This window comes from Rattus norvegicus, chromosome 2, assembly GCF_021556685.1.
Source record: "Rattus norvegicus strain SHRSP/BbbUtx chromosome 2, alternate assembly SHRSP_T2T, whole genome shotgun sequence".
Classification (NCBI taxonomy): Eukaryota; Metazoa; Chordata; class Mammalia; order Rodentia; family Muridae; genus Rattus; species Rattus norvegicus.
The window spans coordinates 20,408,141-20,424,059 of record NC_141535.1 but is presented as its reverse complement, the minus strand read 5'-3'; positions in this window follow the sequence as shown (position 1 = coordinate 20,424,059).

Here is a 15,919-nt window from a genome sequence, read left to right as displayed (position 1 = left end):
TTGAGGATAGTTTTAACTATCCTGGGTTTTTTGTTATTCCAGATCATTGGCAAATTTTTCTGTCTACCTTACTGAAGAATTGGATTGGTATTTTGATGGGGATTGTATTGAATCTGTAGATCACTTTTGGTAAAATGGCCATTTTTACTATGTTAATCCTGCCAAACCATGAGCATGGGAGGTCTTCCTATCTTCTGAGGTCTTCTTCTATTTCTTTCTTCAGAAGCATGAAATTCTTATCATGGAGATCTTTTACTTGCTTGGTTAAAATCACACTGATGTAGTTTATATTATTTGGGACTATTATGAAGGGTGTCCTTTCCCTAATTTCTTTCTCAGCTTATTTCTCTTTTGTGTAGAGGAAGGCTACTGCTTTATTTGAGTTAATTTTAAACCTAGCTACTTCACTGAAGGTGTTTATCAGGATTAGAAGTTCTCTGGTGGTACTTTGGCATCGCTAAAATATACTATCATATCATCTGAAAATAGTGATATGTTGAATTCTTCATTTCCAATCTGTATCCCCTTGATCTCCTTTTGTTGTCTTATTGCTCGGTCTAGAACATCAAGAACTATACTGAATGAATAGGGAGAGAGTGGGAAGCCTTGTCTAGTCCCTGATTTTAGTGAGATTCCTTCAAGTTTCTCCCCATTTAGTTTAAAGTTAGCTAATGGTTTGCTATATATGGCTTTTACTATGTTTAAGTATGGGCCTTGAATTCCTACTCTTTCCAGGACTTTTATCTTGAAGGGGTGGCGAATTTTGTCAAATGCTTTCTCAGCTTCTAATGAAATGATCATCTGCTTTTGTTCATTCAGTTTGTTTATATAATGGATTACATTGATGGTTTTCCGTATATTATACCATCCCTGCATGCCTGGGATGAAGCCTACTTGATCATGGTGGATGATTGTTTTGATGTGCTCTTGCATTCGGTTTGCCAGAATTTTATTGAGTATTTTTGCGTCGATATTCATACGGGAAATTGGTCTGATGTTCTCTTTCTTTGTTGGGTCTTTGTGTGGTTTAGGCATAAGAGTAATTGTGACTTCATAGAAGGAATTCGGTAGCACTCCATCTGTTTCAATTTTGTGGAATTTTTTGGATAGTATTGGTATGAGGTCTTCTATGAAGGTCTGATAGAATTCTGCACTGAACCTGTCTGGACCTGGGCTCTTCTTAGTTGGGAGATGTTTAATGTCTGCTTCTATTTCATTAGGAGATATGGGGTTGTGTAACTGGTTTATCTGTTCCTGATTTAACTTCGGTACCTGATATCTGTCTAAGAAATTTTCCATTTCCTTCAGATTTTCAAGTTTTTTTGAATATAGGCTTTTGTAGTAGGATCTGTTGATTTTTTTTTTAATTTCCTCTGATTCTGTAGTTATGGCTCCCTTTTCATTTCTAATTTTGTTAATATGGACACACACTTTGTGTCCTCTTGTTAGTCTGGCTAAGGGTTTATCTATCTTGTTGACTTTCATAAAGAACCAACTTTTGGTTCTGTTGATTCTTTCTGTGGTCCTTTTTGTTTCTAATTGCTTGATTTCAGTTCTGAGTTTGATTATTTCCTGCCTTCTACTCCTCCTGGGTGTATTTGCTTCTTTTTGTTCTAGCACTTTTAGGTGTGCTCTCAAGCTGCTGATATATGCTCTCTCTTATTTCTTTCTGCAGGCACTCAGAGCTGTGAGTTTTCCTCTTAAATCAGCTTTCAAGTTTTCTCATGAGTTTGGGTATTTTGTACCTTCATTTTCATTAAATCATAAGAAATCTTTAATTTCTTTCATTATTTCTTCTTTGACTAGGTTATCATTGAGTAGAGCATTGTTCAACTTCCATGTATATGTGGGTATTCTTCCCTTATTGTTACTGACAACCAGCTTTATTCCCTGGTGGTCTGATAGGAAGCATGGGATTATTTTTATCTTTTTGTTTATGTTGAGGCCTGTTTTATGATGAATTATATGGTCAGTTTTGGAGAATATACCATGAGGAGCTGAGAAGTAGGCATATCCTTTTGGTTTAGGATAGAATGTTCTATAATTATCTGTTAAGTACATTTGATTCATGATTGCTCTTAGTCTGTCTATTCTCTGTTTAATTTCTGTTTCTATGATCTGTCTATTGATGAGAGTGGGATTTTGAAATCTCGTACTATTATTGTGTGAGGTGCAATGTGTGCTTTGAGCTTTAGTAAGATTTCTTTTACGTATGTAGGTGCCCTTGTATTTGGAGCATAGATATTTACAACTGAGAGTTCATCTTGGTGGATTTTTCCTTTGATGAATTTAAAGTGTCCTACCTTATCTTTTTTGATGACTTTTAGTTGAAAATCGATTTTATTCGATATTAGAATGTCTACTCCAGCTTGCTTCTTCTTTTTTTTTTTTTGGTTCTTTTTTTTCGGAGCTGGGGACCGTACCCAGGGCCTTGCGCTTCTTAGGTAAGTGCTCTACCACTGAGCTAAATCCCCAGCCCTGCTTCTTCTGACCATTTGCTTGGAAAGTTGTTTTCCAGCCTTTCACTCTGAGGTAGTGTCTGTCTTTGTCTCTGAGGTGTGTTTCTTGTAGGCAGCAGAATGCAGGGTCCTCAATGCGTATCCAGTTTGTTAATCTATGCCTTTTAATTGGGGAGGTGAGTCCATTGATGTTGAGAGATATTAAGGAATAGTGATTGTTGCTTCCTGTTATATTCATATTTGGATGTGAGGTTAGGTTTATGTGCTTTTCTTTTCTTTGTTTTGTTGCCAAGATGATTAGTTTCTTGCTTTTTCTAGGGCGTAGCTTTCCTCTTTATGCTGGGCTTTACCATTTATTATCCTTTGTATTGCTGGATTTGTAGATAGATACTGTGTGGGGCTGGGGATTTAGCTCAGTGGTAGAGCGCTTACCTAGGAAGCGCAAGGCCCTGGGTTCAATCCCCAGCTCTGAAAAAAAGAACCAAAAAAATGGAATATCTTGATTTCTCCATCTATGTTAATTGAGAGTTTTGCACCATACAGTATCCTGGGCTGGCATTTGTATTCTCTTAGGTTCTGTATGACATCTGTCCAGGATCTTCTGCCTTTCATAATCTCTGGTGAGAAGTCTGGTGTGATTCTGGTAGGTCTGCCTTTATATATTACTTGACCTTTTTCTCTTACTGCTTTTAATATTCTTTCTTTGTTTCGTGCATTTGGTGTTTTGACTATTATGTGACGGGAGGTGTTTCTTTTCTGGTCCAATCTATTTGGAGTTCTGTAGACTTCTTTTATGTTTATGGGCATCTCTTTTTTAAGGTTAGGGAAGTTTTCTTCTATGATTTTGTTGAAGATATTACTGGTCCTTTGAGCTGGGAGTCTTCACTCTCTTCTATACCTGTTTTCCTTAGTTTTGATCTTCTCATTGCATCCTGGATTTCCTGTATGTTTTGTACAAGTAGCTTTTTCTGTTTTACATTTCCTTTGACCGTTGTGTCGATGATTTCTATGGAATCTTCTGCTCCTGAGGTTCTCTCTTCTATGACTTGTATCTGTTTCTGATGCTTGTATCTAAGGCTCCTTGTCTCTTCCTTTGGTTTTCTATATCCAGGGTTGTTTCCCTGTGTCCTTTCTTTATTGCTTCTATTTTCATTTTTAACTCCTTCACCTGTTTGATTATGTTTTCTTGGAATTCTTTCAGGGATTTTTGTGATTCCTTCCTATAGGCTTCTACTTGTTTTTTTATGTTTTCCTCTGTTTCTCTAAGGGAGTTGTTCATGTCTTTCTTGAAGTCCTCCAGCATAATGATCAAATATGATTTTGAAACTAGATCTTGCTTTTCTGGTGTGTTTGGATATTCATTGTTTGCTTAGTTGGGAGAATTGGGCTCAGATGATGCCATGTAGTCTTGGTTTCTGTTGCTTTGGTTCCTGTGCTTGCCTCTCGCCATCAGGTTGTGTCTGGTGTTAACTTGTTCTGCAATTTCTGACAGTGTCTAGACCGTCCTATAGGCCTCTGTGTCAGGAGTGCTGTAGACCTGTTTTCCTTCACCCAGTTATGGGAACAGAGTGTTCTGCTTTCGGATGTGTAGTCTTTCCTGTCTACTGGTCTTTAGCTGTTCCTGTGGGCCTGTGTCCTTGGTCCACCAGGCAGGTTGCTTCGAGCAGAAAAGTTGATCTTACCTGTGGTCTCATGTCTCAAGTTGCTGGTGGGTGGCTGCTTTCGAGCTCTTGGTGAGGCTGGCAAGCAGGAGAGAGTGTGCTGCATTTTCCCGGTGCCCCGAGTGCACCGAGGTCCCTGGTGGCGTTAGGTGTTTTCCTCTGGAGTCAGAAATGAGGACAGAGTGTAGTCTCTTCTGGCTTCCCAGGCGTGTCTGCCCCTCTGAAGGTTTAGCTCTCCCTCCCACAGTATTTTGTTGCTGAGAACTTTTGTCCGATTCCCCTCAGGTCTGGACAGTGTCTGGGCTGCAGGGGATATTTTGAGTTCTTTTATGTATTAGATATTAGCCCTTTACATGATGTAGGACTGGAAAAGATCTTTTTCCAATCTGTTGGTTGCTGTTTTTTCCTACTGACAGTGTCCTTTGCCTTAGAGAATAAACTTTTCAACTTTATGTTTAATTATCTGGGTAACTGATTGACTGATTTCCAGAGTGGTTGTACCTGCTTGTAATTCCACTAACAATAGAGAAGTGTTCTTCTTTCTCCACATCCTTGCCAGCTTCTTGTAATAGGAAGTCCAAAGTATGGATGCTTCAGTCCTACAAATTACTCATGGGAGTTAGAGTGTGAGAGGGACTTAGGAGGAAGACAGAAAGTGAATGGAGGAAAGGTGGGCAGGATCAAGTATGGGAGGAGACAGGGATGATAAACAGAGGGTCAGGAATTTGAACAGAAGTATGTAGCAGTAGCGGTGTGGAACTAGGTATAGTCCCAAATGCCAGGAAAGCAAAAGGCTCCCATGACCCAACAGAGTAGTGATTACCTGAAATGCACAACAAAGGGGAGGGAGAACCTGTAGAGGCTTTACACAGAGGTTAGGCAAGGTCACTGTTGGAGGGATGGGGCCACACACTCATTTCCAAATTTTTAATCCAGAATGGGTCCTGTCTAAAAGAAATATAGGGACAAAGTGTAGAGCAGAGACTGAGGGAAAGGTCCCAGAGACTGCCCCACCTGGGAATCCCTCCCATATACAGACACCAAACCCAGACAGAATTGCAGATTTCAAGAAGTGCTTGCTGACAGGATGCTGTTATAGCTGTCTCCTGAGAGGCTCTTCCAGAACCCGACAAATACAGAAATGAATGCTCACAGCCCACCATCAGACTGAGCAAGGCACCCCAGTGGAGAATGTAGAGAAAGCACTGAAAGAGGCAGAGAGGTATGCAACCTCATAGGAAGAACATTATTAACCAACAAGAAACCCCAGAGTTCTCAGGGATTAAAATACCAAACAAAGAGCATGCTTTGAGAGACCTATGACTCCAGCTGCATATGAAGCATAGGATGGCATTGTCTGGCATTAATAGGAGGAGAGGACCTTGGTCCTGTGAACTCTAGATTGCCTAGTGTATGGGAATGAAAGGGCAGGAAGTTGAGAGTAAGTAGGTGGAAGCAGGAGCACCCTCATAGAAGCAGGGGCATGGGATATGGGATAGGGAGATTCTGGAGGGGACCAGGAATGGGTATATTTGAAATGTAAATCGATAAAATATCTAATTACAAAAGAAAAAGAAAAAACAGAAAAGTTTTCATAGCCTCATAATCAGCAGAGGATGCTTACTCTTCAGGGTCAAAATTACTCATGTTATAAATTGATTTATAAAATATGCATGTTAACAAAGACTTTCTGAACACGACTTCACATTTTTGTGGTAATATTCATCATGGTTGTTCAGAAGGACAGAACAGAAAGAATAAATACAAGTTAAAAATATATTTATCATGTTTGGCTATATGATAGCTACTTGGTTATACAAATTAGCTATATCCATGAAAGGCTAAAATTTTGTAGATGTTCAATGCACAAGGCAAAAAACTTCAATGATCTTTTTTTTTTTTTTGGTTCTTTTTTTTTTTTTTTTTTCGGAGCTGGGGACCGAACCCAGGGCCTTGCACTTCCTAGGCAAGCGCTCTACCACTGAGCTAAATCTCCAACCCCAAAACTTCAATGATCTTAATCTGGCACTATTTCTGTCTCTATGATGTGTGTGTATTTATTTGTGTGTATATAATATGTTTATTTGTATTGAAATGTTTGCATGTGGAGGTCAAAGAGCAACTTTCGAGGTGTGCTTAGCTTTCCATCTTCTTTTTGACTGACAATCATATACTTTTCCCCAGTGTGTCAGGCAAGCTGGCATCTATCTGCCTGAAGCTCCCCTTCTTTAACTTTCATTTTCACTCACGAGTGCTGGTCCTGAGAGGCTGCCTCTATTAGATTTAGGTTTTACATGGGTTCTGAATGCTCTATGCAAACACATACTCACAAAGTCATCTCCTCAGCCATAGGACATAGGTTGTGGAAATGCTCTCATGAAACCCAGTTGTAAGGCGTTTTCTCAACAAGTGATCAAGGTGGGAGGACCCAGCCTATTGTGGGTGGTGTCATCTATGGTCTGATGGTCTTGAGTTCTATAAGAAAGCAAGCTGAGCAAGCCAGGGGAAGCAAGCCAGTAAGAAATATCCCTGCATGGCTTCTGCATTAGCTCTTGCTCCCTGACCGGCTTGAGTTCCAGTCCTGACTTCCTTTGGTGATAAAACAGCAACATAGAAGTAAGCTGAATACATTCTTTCCTCCCCAACTTGCTTTTTGGTTATGATGTTTGTGCAGGAATAGAAACACTGACTAAGACATCATCCATTGTCTTCTGTGCTCAAAGACAGCACCAAGTGTAGCTTCCTAAAACCAATGGAAAAGTGAATATATTGTCAGTAGAACTCCTTTCACTATGGAACAAGAATAGATCTCTGAAATATAGAGCATATATCATATATATATATATATGATGGAAGATGGATAATTCTACTATATGTAATAGTAGAATTATCCATCTTCTTCACATTGAATAAGGTGCATTAAATCTATGAACATAATTTTCCTCAAGCCATATTTTGACATTTTTCTTATTTTTTTGCAAAATCACCCTTTTCAAGACGAAACCTTTATCAGAAATACATGTTTTTCTATATATGTTTGCATAAGTCCAATGTAAAACAAAACCTTATGTATTATTAACATTTGTCCCATAATCTCAGGACAAAATATTCTCTGTCATATACAAAATCTAGATTATTATGTACATAAGATGATGGAAGACTGAACATAGTTAATAGACATAAATTCTGAATAAAATTATAAAGTTGGTTGTTTTTCTAGTTCTTACTGTGTCATGGGTTTATCTTTTCTTGATGAAGGAGAAGTGGATACAAATCTATCCATTTTTATGAAAGTGAAAGTATAAAACCCAATGTGAATTTTTACAGCTTCTTTTCATGATAATCTTTTTAATAATTAATTAATTAATTAATTAATTAATTTTACACTCCATATTTTATTCCCCTCCTGGCCTACTCCCCAACAGTTCCACATACCTCCTCCCCTCGCACCACCCTCCAGTCTCCACAAAGATGTCCCCATTCACCCTATGCCACTAGAACTCTAAATTTCCTTGGGCCTCCATTGCCTTGAGGGTTAGGTACATCTTCTCAGACTGAACCCAAACCGTGCAATCCTCTTCTGTATATCTGTTGGAGGCCTTAGTTCAGCTGGTATATGCTGCCTGGTTGGTGATACAGTGCCTGAGAGATCTCAGGGGTGAAGGTTAATTGAGGCTGCTGGACCTCCTACTGCCCTCTTCCTCAGTTTCCCCCAGTTTTTCCCTAATTCAACCAGAGGGGCCAGCAGCTACTGTTCATTGGTTGGGTGCACATCTGCATCTTCCTCTTTCAGCTGCTTGGGGCCACCCTTTTGCTGGATCCTATTTTGTGCCTATCACTGGACCTTCTCTTCCTCAGGCTCTTCTCCATTTGCATTCCTGCATTTCTTTCAGACAGGGTGAACTATGGATCAGAGGTTTGACTGTAGGATAGCCACACACCCCTCTCTTGATGCCCTGTCTTTCTGCTGGTGGTGGGTTCAATAGGTTTCAGCTCCCCATTGTAGGACATTTCGTCTGGGCTCTTGTCTTTCAGTTCTGAGGGTCTTTCATTTCCCAGGTCTCTGGTACATTCTAGAGCATCTTCCCAACCTACTTCCTCCAGAGGTCTATGTTTTCATTCTTGCTCTTGGCCCTCAAGGCTATCATTCTTTTCCCCCACTCAATAATGGATCCTGTTCCCCTCTCCACCCACCCTCATCCTCTTTCCCTCCCCTGTCCTACCCTCTCTTGCCCCTTGTGATTGCTTTCTTCTCCTTCCCAAGTGGAACTGAAGCATCTTCACTTGGCCCCTTCAGCTTGTTGACCATTTTAAGTTCTGTAGACTGTACCTAGGGTATTCTGTATATTTTTTTCTGTTAGATTCAATGTATTTGTTTTTTACTTGTATCTTTTTTTGATGTTCTTGATCAACTTGGACTTGAACTTTGTACAGAATGTTAAATATGAATAGGTTTGCATTATGCTACATGTGAACCACTAGTAAAGCCAGCAACATATGCAGAAGGGGCTTTCATTTTTCAACTGTATGGTTTTGACTTCTTTGTTAAAGATCAAGTGTCCATGTGTATATTGGTTTATTTATTTGTCTTTCATTCTATACCACTGATTGACCCATTTGTCTGTAACAATATCATGTGTTCTTTACTACTGTGGCTTTAGGTACAGCTTGAGGTCAGGATGGTCATCCCCCAAAAATATTTTTGAGTGTTGAGAATTGTTTTGGCTAACCTGGAATTTTTTTGTTGGTTTGTTTTAGTTGTTGTTTGTTTTTGTTTTTGTTTTTCATATGAAATCTGGAATTGCCCTTTTCACATCTGTGAATAATTCTGTTGAATATTTCTTGGGATTACTTCAAATCTATAGTTTGCTTTTAGTAAAATGGCCATTTTCACTATGATGATCTCACCAATAAATGAGCATGGGAGACATTTTTATCTTCTGAGGTTTGGCTCAGTTTTCTTCAGTGATATGGAGTTATTGTCATACAGATCTCTCATCTTGTTAAACATTACACTAAGATATTTTATATCATTTGTAGCTAATGTGAAGGTTATATTTCACTAATTTCTTTCTCAGCCTGTTAATCATTTCCATAAAGGAAGGCTACTCATTTTTGAGTAAATTTTATATACTGCCACATTGCTGATGTTGTTTATCAACTGTAGGTATTATCTTATGAAATTTTTGGGCTTGTTTATATATATTATGCTATCATCAGAAGATAGTGATGCATTTAATTCTTCCTTTCCAATTTCTATTCTCTTAATCTCCTTTTATTGTCTAATTGCCCTAGCTAGAACTTCAAGTACTATATTGAATAGATTTTGGAGAGAATGGTGAGTCTTGTCTTGTCCCTGATTATAGTAGGATTGCTTCTAATTTCTCTTCATTTATATTGACTTTGGCTGTTGTTTTGCTCTCTATTGCTTTTATTAGATTTAGGTATGTGCCATGAATTCCTGATCTATACAAGACTTTTAAGATGAAGAGGTATTATACTAGGTTGAATGTCTTTTCAGCATCTAATGAGATGATCATATAATTTCCTTTGATTTTGTTCATATAATATAATAAATCAGCAACCTAAAGATAGAGAAATGTCTTCGCTAGACCTACATTCTATAAAAGGCTAATACTCAAAATACATAAAGAGCTTAAGCTAGCTGTGCCCAGAACTGAACTGAGCCAGTTACAGATCACTGTACACCCAAATCCCACTGGAGAGGAGCTGAAATCCCAGAAGTGAGGACAATCCTGAGAGCTTAGAAGAGACTACCACTTCTGCCTACTTCTGTTCATATTCTTGGCCAAAGAGGAACCTGCATAGTGGCCTCTGGATACAGGAATGTAGGAGCAGTCAATAGCAGGAAACTGCTGGTTTTTGTCTGTGCCCAAATGTTAGCAGACTCCATTCCACTGCTACCTGTAACCAAATCCCATTGGGGAGAAAGCTGGACCCTCATAAGTGCAGACAATCCTGAGAACCCAGAAGAGACAATTACTTTCTGCCCACATTTCTAATCCAAGAGGAAACCACCTATTATCATCCATGTCCTCTGAGCATAGGGACCAAGGGTCAGTCAGGGTCAGGACCCTTTAGGTTTCTGCCTGCATGAAGAGCTGAAAGCCACTCCCCAGTAGTGCCTACAGACCTGAGAACAGAGGAAGAACAACTCTTCTGTGCCAAGCAACCCACTTAGAGGCTACAGGACACAGAAAATCAATTCCAAATATCTGTTCCAACATACAGCTGAAATAAATCAGGTCTATGAGTATGCTGACACACAGGCCCACAGGAGGGTCAAGACATTGTCAGAGACAGAAAGTCAAGCTAACACCAGAGACAACCTGAGAGAAGAAGCAAGCACAGGAAGCTAAGCACCAGAAACCAAGACTACTTGGCAACATCAGAGCCCATTCTCCCACCAAAGCAAATACTGGATATCTAAACACACATGTAAAGCAAGATTTTGATTTAAATTCACATCTTATGATGATGATAGAGGACTTTGAGAAGGACATAAATAACTCCATTAAAGAAATACAGGAAAACACAAATAAACAAGTAGAAGCCCTTAAAGAGGAAACACAAAAATCCATTAAAGAATTATAAGAAAACACAACCAAACAGGTGAAAGAATTGAACAAAACCATCCAAGATTTAAAAATGGAATAAAAACAATAGGGAAGGAACAAAGGGAGACAACACTGTAGAGAGAAAACCTATGAAAGACATCAGGAGTTGTAGATGCAAGCATCACCAACAGAATACAAGAGATAGAAGAGAGAATGATAGGGCCAGAAGATACCATAGAAACATCAAGGATAAGGTAAAACACAAAAAGCTCATAGTCCAAAACTTACAGGAAATCTGGGACACAATGAGAAGATCAAACCTAAAGATAATAGATATAGAAGAGAGTGAAGACTCCCAAATTAAAGGGCCTATACATGTCTTCAACAAAATTATAGAAGAAAACTTCCATGACATAAAAAAAGAAATGCCTATAAATATGCAAGAAGATTATAGAACTTCAAATAGTTTGGAACAAAAAAAGAAATTCCTTCCACCATATAAGAGTCAAAACGTCAATGGACAAAACAAAGAAAGAATATTAAAAGCAATATGGGGAAAAGGTTAAGTAATATATAAAGGAAGAAATATCAGAATTATACCAGAGTTCTCAACAGAGTCTATGAAAGCCAGAAGATCCTGGGCAGGTATCATACAGACCCAAAGAGAACACAAAAGTCAGCCCAGACAACTATATCCAGCGAAGCTCTCAATTAACATAGATGGAGAAACCAAGATATTCCATGACAAAACCAAATTTACACAATATCTTTCTAAAAATTCAGTCCTACAAAGGATAGAAGATGGAAAACTCCAACACAAGGAGGGAAACAACACCCTAGGAAAAGCAAGAAAGTAATCTGCTTTAACGAAACCAAAAGAAGAGATATAATCTCACCTCCAACAACAAAAATAACAGGACAAAACAATCATTATTCCTTAATATTTCTTAACGTCAGTGAATGCAATTCTCCAATAGTCTATAAAAGATATACACTAACAGATGAGATATATAAAGAGGGCCCAGCATTTTGCTGCATACAAACGTACCTCAGAGACAAAAACAGACACTACCTTGGAGAAAAAGACTGGAAAACAACTTTCCAAGCATATGGAGTGAAGAAACAAGCTGAATGACCATTCTAATATTGAAAAAAAATTGACTTTAGACCAAAAGCTATCAAAAAAGAAGAAGCTTCATATTCATCAGAGGAAAAATCCACCAATATGAACTCTCAACTGAAATATCTATGCTCCAAATGCAAGGGCATCTACATTCATAAAAGAAACCTTACTAAATCTCAAAACACTCATTTTACCTCACACGATAATAGTAGGAGATTTCAAAACACCACTCTCATCTATGGGCAGATCATGGAAACAGAAATTAAACAGAGATATAGAGAAACTAACAGAACTTATGAACCAAATGGACTTAACAGATATTTATAGAATATTTAATCCTAAAACAAAAGAATGTACCTTCTTCATTGCATCTCATTGTACTTTCTCCAAAATTGACCATATAAGTGGTCACAAAACAGGCCTCAACAGATACAAGAAGATATAATTAATCCCATGAATCCTATCAGATCACCGCAGACTAAGACTGGTATTCAATAACTACAAAAATGACAGCAAGCTCAAATATACATGGAAGTTGAACAATGTTCTTCTCAATGATAAATTGGTACAAATGGTTAATAGGGACAAATAAAGAAATTAAAGAATTTTCAAATTTAATGAAAATGAAGGAACAACATACTCAAACTTATGAGACCCAATGAAAGCACTAAGAGGAAAGCAAAGAGGAAAAATGGAAAATTCTGAGTCCCTCTAAAAAGAAACAGGAGATAGCATACATTAGCAGCTTGGCAGCACACCTAAAAGCCCTAGAACAAAAAGAAGGAAATACACACAAGAGGAGCAGAACGCTGGAAATAATCAAATGAAGAGCTAAAATCAACCAAGTAGAAACAAAAAGGACTATAAAAAGAATTGACAAAATAAGGACCTGGTTCTTTGAGAAAAGATAGATAAATTCTTAGCCAGAATAACCGAGGACACAGTTTGTATACACAAATTAACAAAATCAGAAATGGAAAGGGAGACCTAACAACAGGATCTGAGGAAATTCAAAAAATCATCAGATCCTACTAAAAAATCCTATAATAAAAAACTGGAAAATCTGGAGGAAATGTACAATTTTATAGATAAATGCTAGGTACCAAAGTTAAATCAGGATCAGATAAACCATCTAACCAATCCCATAACTCTAAAGAATTAGAAGCAATTATTAATTGTCCCCCAATGAAAAATATCCCAAAACCAGAAGGGTTTAGTGTAGAAATCTAGCAGACCTTTGTAGAAGACACCAAACTAACACTGTCCAAACTATTCCACAAAATAGAAACAGATGGAGCACTACTAAATTCCTTCTATGAAGTCACAATTATGAATATACCTAAACCACAAAAAGACCCAACAAAGAAAGAGAACTTCGGGCCAATTTTTCCTTATGAACATTGCCATAAAAATAATGCAATTCTTGCAAACCGAATCCAAGAACACATCAATACGATCATCCATAATGATGGAGTAGGCATCATTCCAGGGATACAGAGATCGATCAATATATAGAAATCTACTAACATAATCTACTATATAAAAAAACTCAATGAAAAAACCCACATGATCATTTCATTAGAGGCTAAGCAAGCATCTGACAAAATACAAAATCACTTCATATTAAAAGACTTAGAAAGATGAGGAATTCAAGGCCCATACCTAAACATAATAAAAGCAATATATAGCAAACCAGTAGCCAAAGTAAACTTAAGGGAGAGAAACTTGAAGGAAACTCACTAAAATCAGGGACTAGACAAGGTCACCAACTCTCACCCTACTTATTCAATATAGTACTCGAAGTCCTAGCAAGACCAATCAGACAACAAACGGAGGACAAAAAAAATACATATTGGAAAGGAAAATTTCAAAATATCACTATTTGGAGATGATGTGATAATATACTTAAGTGACCCCAAATGTTATACCATAGAACACTTACAGCTGGTAAATTACTTCAGCAAAGTGGTTGTATATAAGATTAACTCAAACAAATCAGTAGCCTTGTTCTACTCAAAGGATAAACAGGATTAGAAAGAAATTAGGGAAATGACACCCTTCACAAGAGTCCCAAATAACATAAAATGCCTCAGTGTGACTATAACAAAGCAAGTGAAAATTTGTATGGCAAGAACTTCAAGTCTCTTAACAAAGAAATTGAAGAAGATCTCAGAAGATGGAAAGATCCTCCATGCTCAGAGATGGCAGGATTAATATTGTAAAAATGGCCACTTTGCAAAATTCAATCTACAGATTCAATGCAATTTCTATCAAAATTCTAACTCAATTTTTCATAGACCTAGAAAGAGCAATTTGCAAATTCATTTGGAATAACCAAAATCCCTGGATAGCAAAAACTATCCTCAACAATAAAAGAACTCAAGGGGATATCACCAACTTTGACCTCAAGCAGCATTATTGAACAATAGTGATAAAAACTGTATGGTATTGGTACAGAGACAGGCAGGTAGATCAATGGAATAGAATTGAAGAATCAGAAATGAATTCACACCTACAGTTACTTGATCTTTGCCAAAGGAGCTAAAACCTTTCAAGGGAAAAGATAACATTTTCAACAAATGGTGCTGGTTCAACTAGAGGTCAGTATGTAGAAGAATGCAAATCAATCTATTCTTATTGCCCTGTACAAAGTTTAAGTCCAAGTGGATCAAGGACCTCCATATCAAACCTGATACACTAAAATTAATAGAAGAAAAAGTGGAGAAGAGTTTCGAACACATGGTCACTGAGGAAAATTTCCTGAACAAACACCAATGGTTTATGCTCTGAGATAAAGAATAGACAAATAGCACCTCATGAATATGCAAAGCTTCTGTAATGCACAGGACACTGTCAGTAGAAAAAAATAGCAACCAACAGATTGGGAACCCTATTAAAATTGGGGTACAGAGCTAAACAAAGAATTCTCAGCTGAGCAGTACCTAGAAAAATCCTTAGTCTTCAGGGAAATGCAAATCAAAACAACCCTGAGATACCATCTCACAGCAGTCAGCATGGCTAAGATAAAAAACTCAGGTGAAAACAGATGCTGGATAGGATGTGAAGAAAAAGGAACACTCCTCCATTGTTGGTGAGATGGCAAACTGTTACAATCACTTTGGAAATCAGTCTTTGTCCCTCAGAAAATTGGAAATTGCAAGATCTGAGGACACAGCTATATAACTCCTGGACACATACCTAAAACATGCTCCAACATAGAACAAAGACACATGTTCATAGCAATATTATTTATAGTAGACAGAAGCTGGAAAGAACCCAGATACCCTTCAACAGAGAAATGGATACAGAAAATGTGGTACTTCTATGCAATGGAGTAATACTCAGCTATCAAAAACAATGACTTCATGAAATTCAAAGGCAAATGTATTGAAGTAGAAAATATTATCCTGAGTGAGGTAATACAATTACAGAAAAACACACAAGGTATGCATTCACTGATAAGTAGATATTACCCTAAAAGCTCGAATTACCCAAGATACAATCCCCAGACCACATAACTCTCAAGAAGAAGGCTGAACAAAGTGTGGATGCTTCAATCCTTCTTAAAAGCGGGAACAAAAATATTCATAGGAGGGCATATGGAGGCAAAGTTTGCAGCAGAGAATGAAGGAACGACCATTTGGAACCTGCCCACATTGGTATATTGCCCTTATATATACAATCACCAAAACTAGTTAAGATGGATGAAGCTAAGAAGTACATGCTGACAGAAGCCAGATATAGCTGTCTATTGAGAGACAGGTAGTGCATATCAAATACAGAGGCAAATGCTAGCAGCAAACGATTGAACTGAGAATGTAATCCCCATTGGAGGAATTGCAGAAAGGATTGAATGAGCTGAAGGGGCTTGCAACCCCATAAGAGCAACAATGCCAACCAACCAGAGATCCCAGGGACTAAACCACTACCCAAAGACTATACATGGACTGACCCATGGGTCCAGCTGCATATATGGCAGAGTATGGCCTTGTTGATCACCAATGGAAGGAGAAACCCTTGGTCCTTCTAAGGCTAGACCCCCCAGTGTAGGGAATGTCGGGGGGAATGAAAGAGGGTGGTTGGGGAGGCAAACACCCT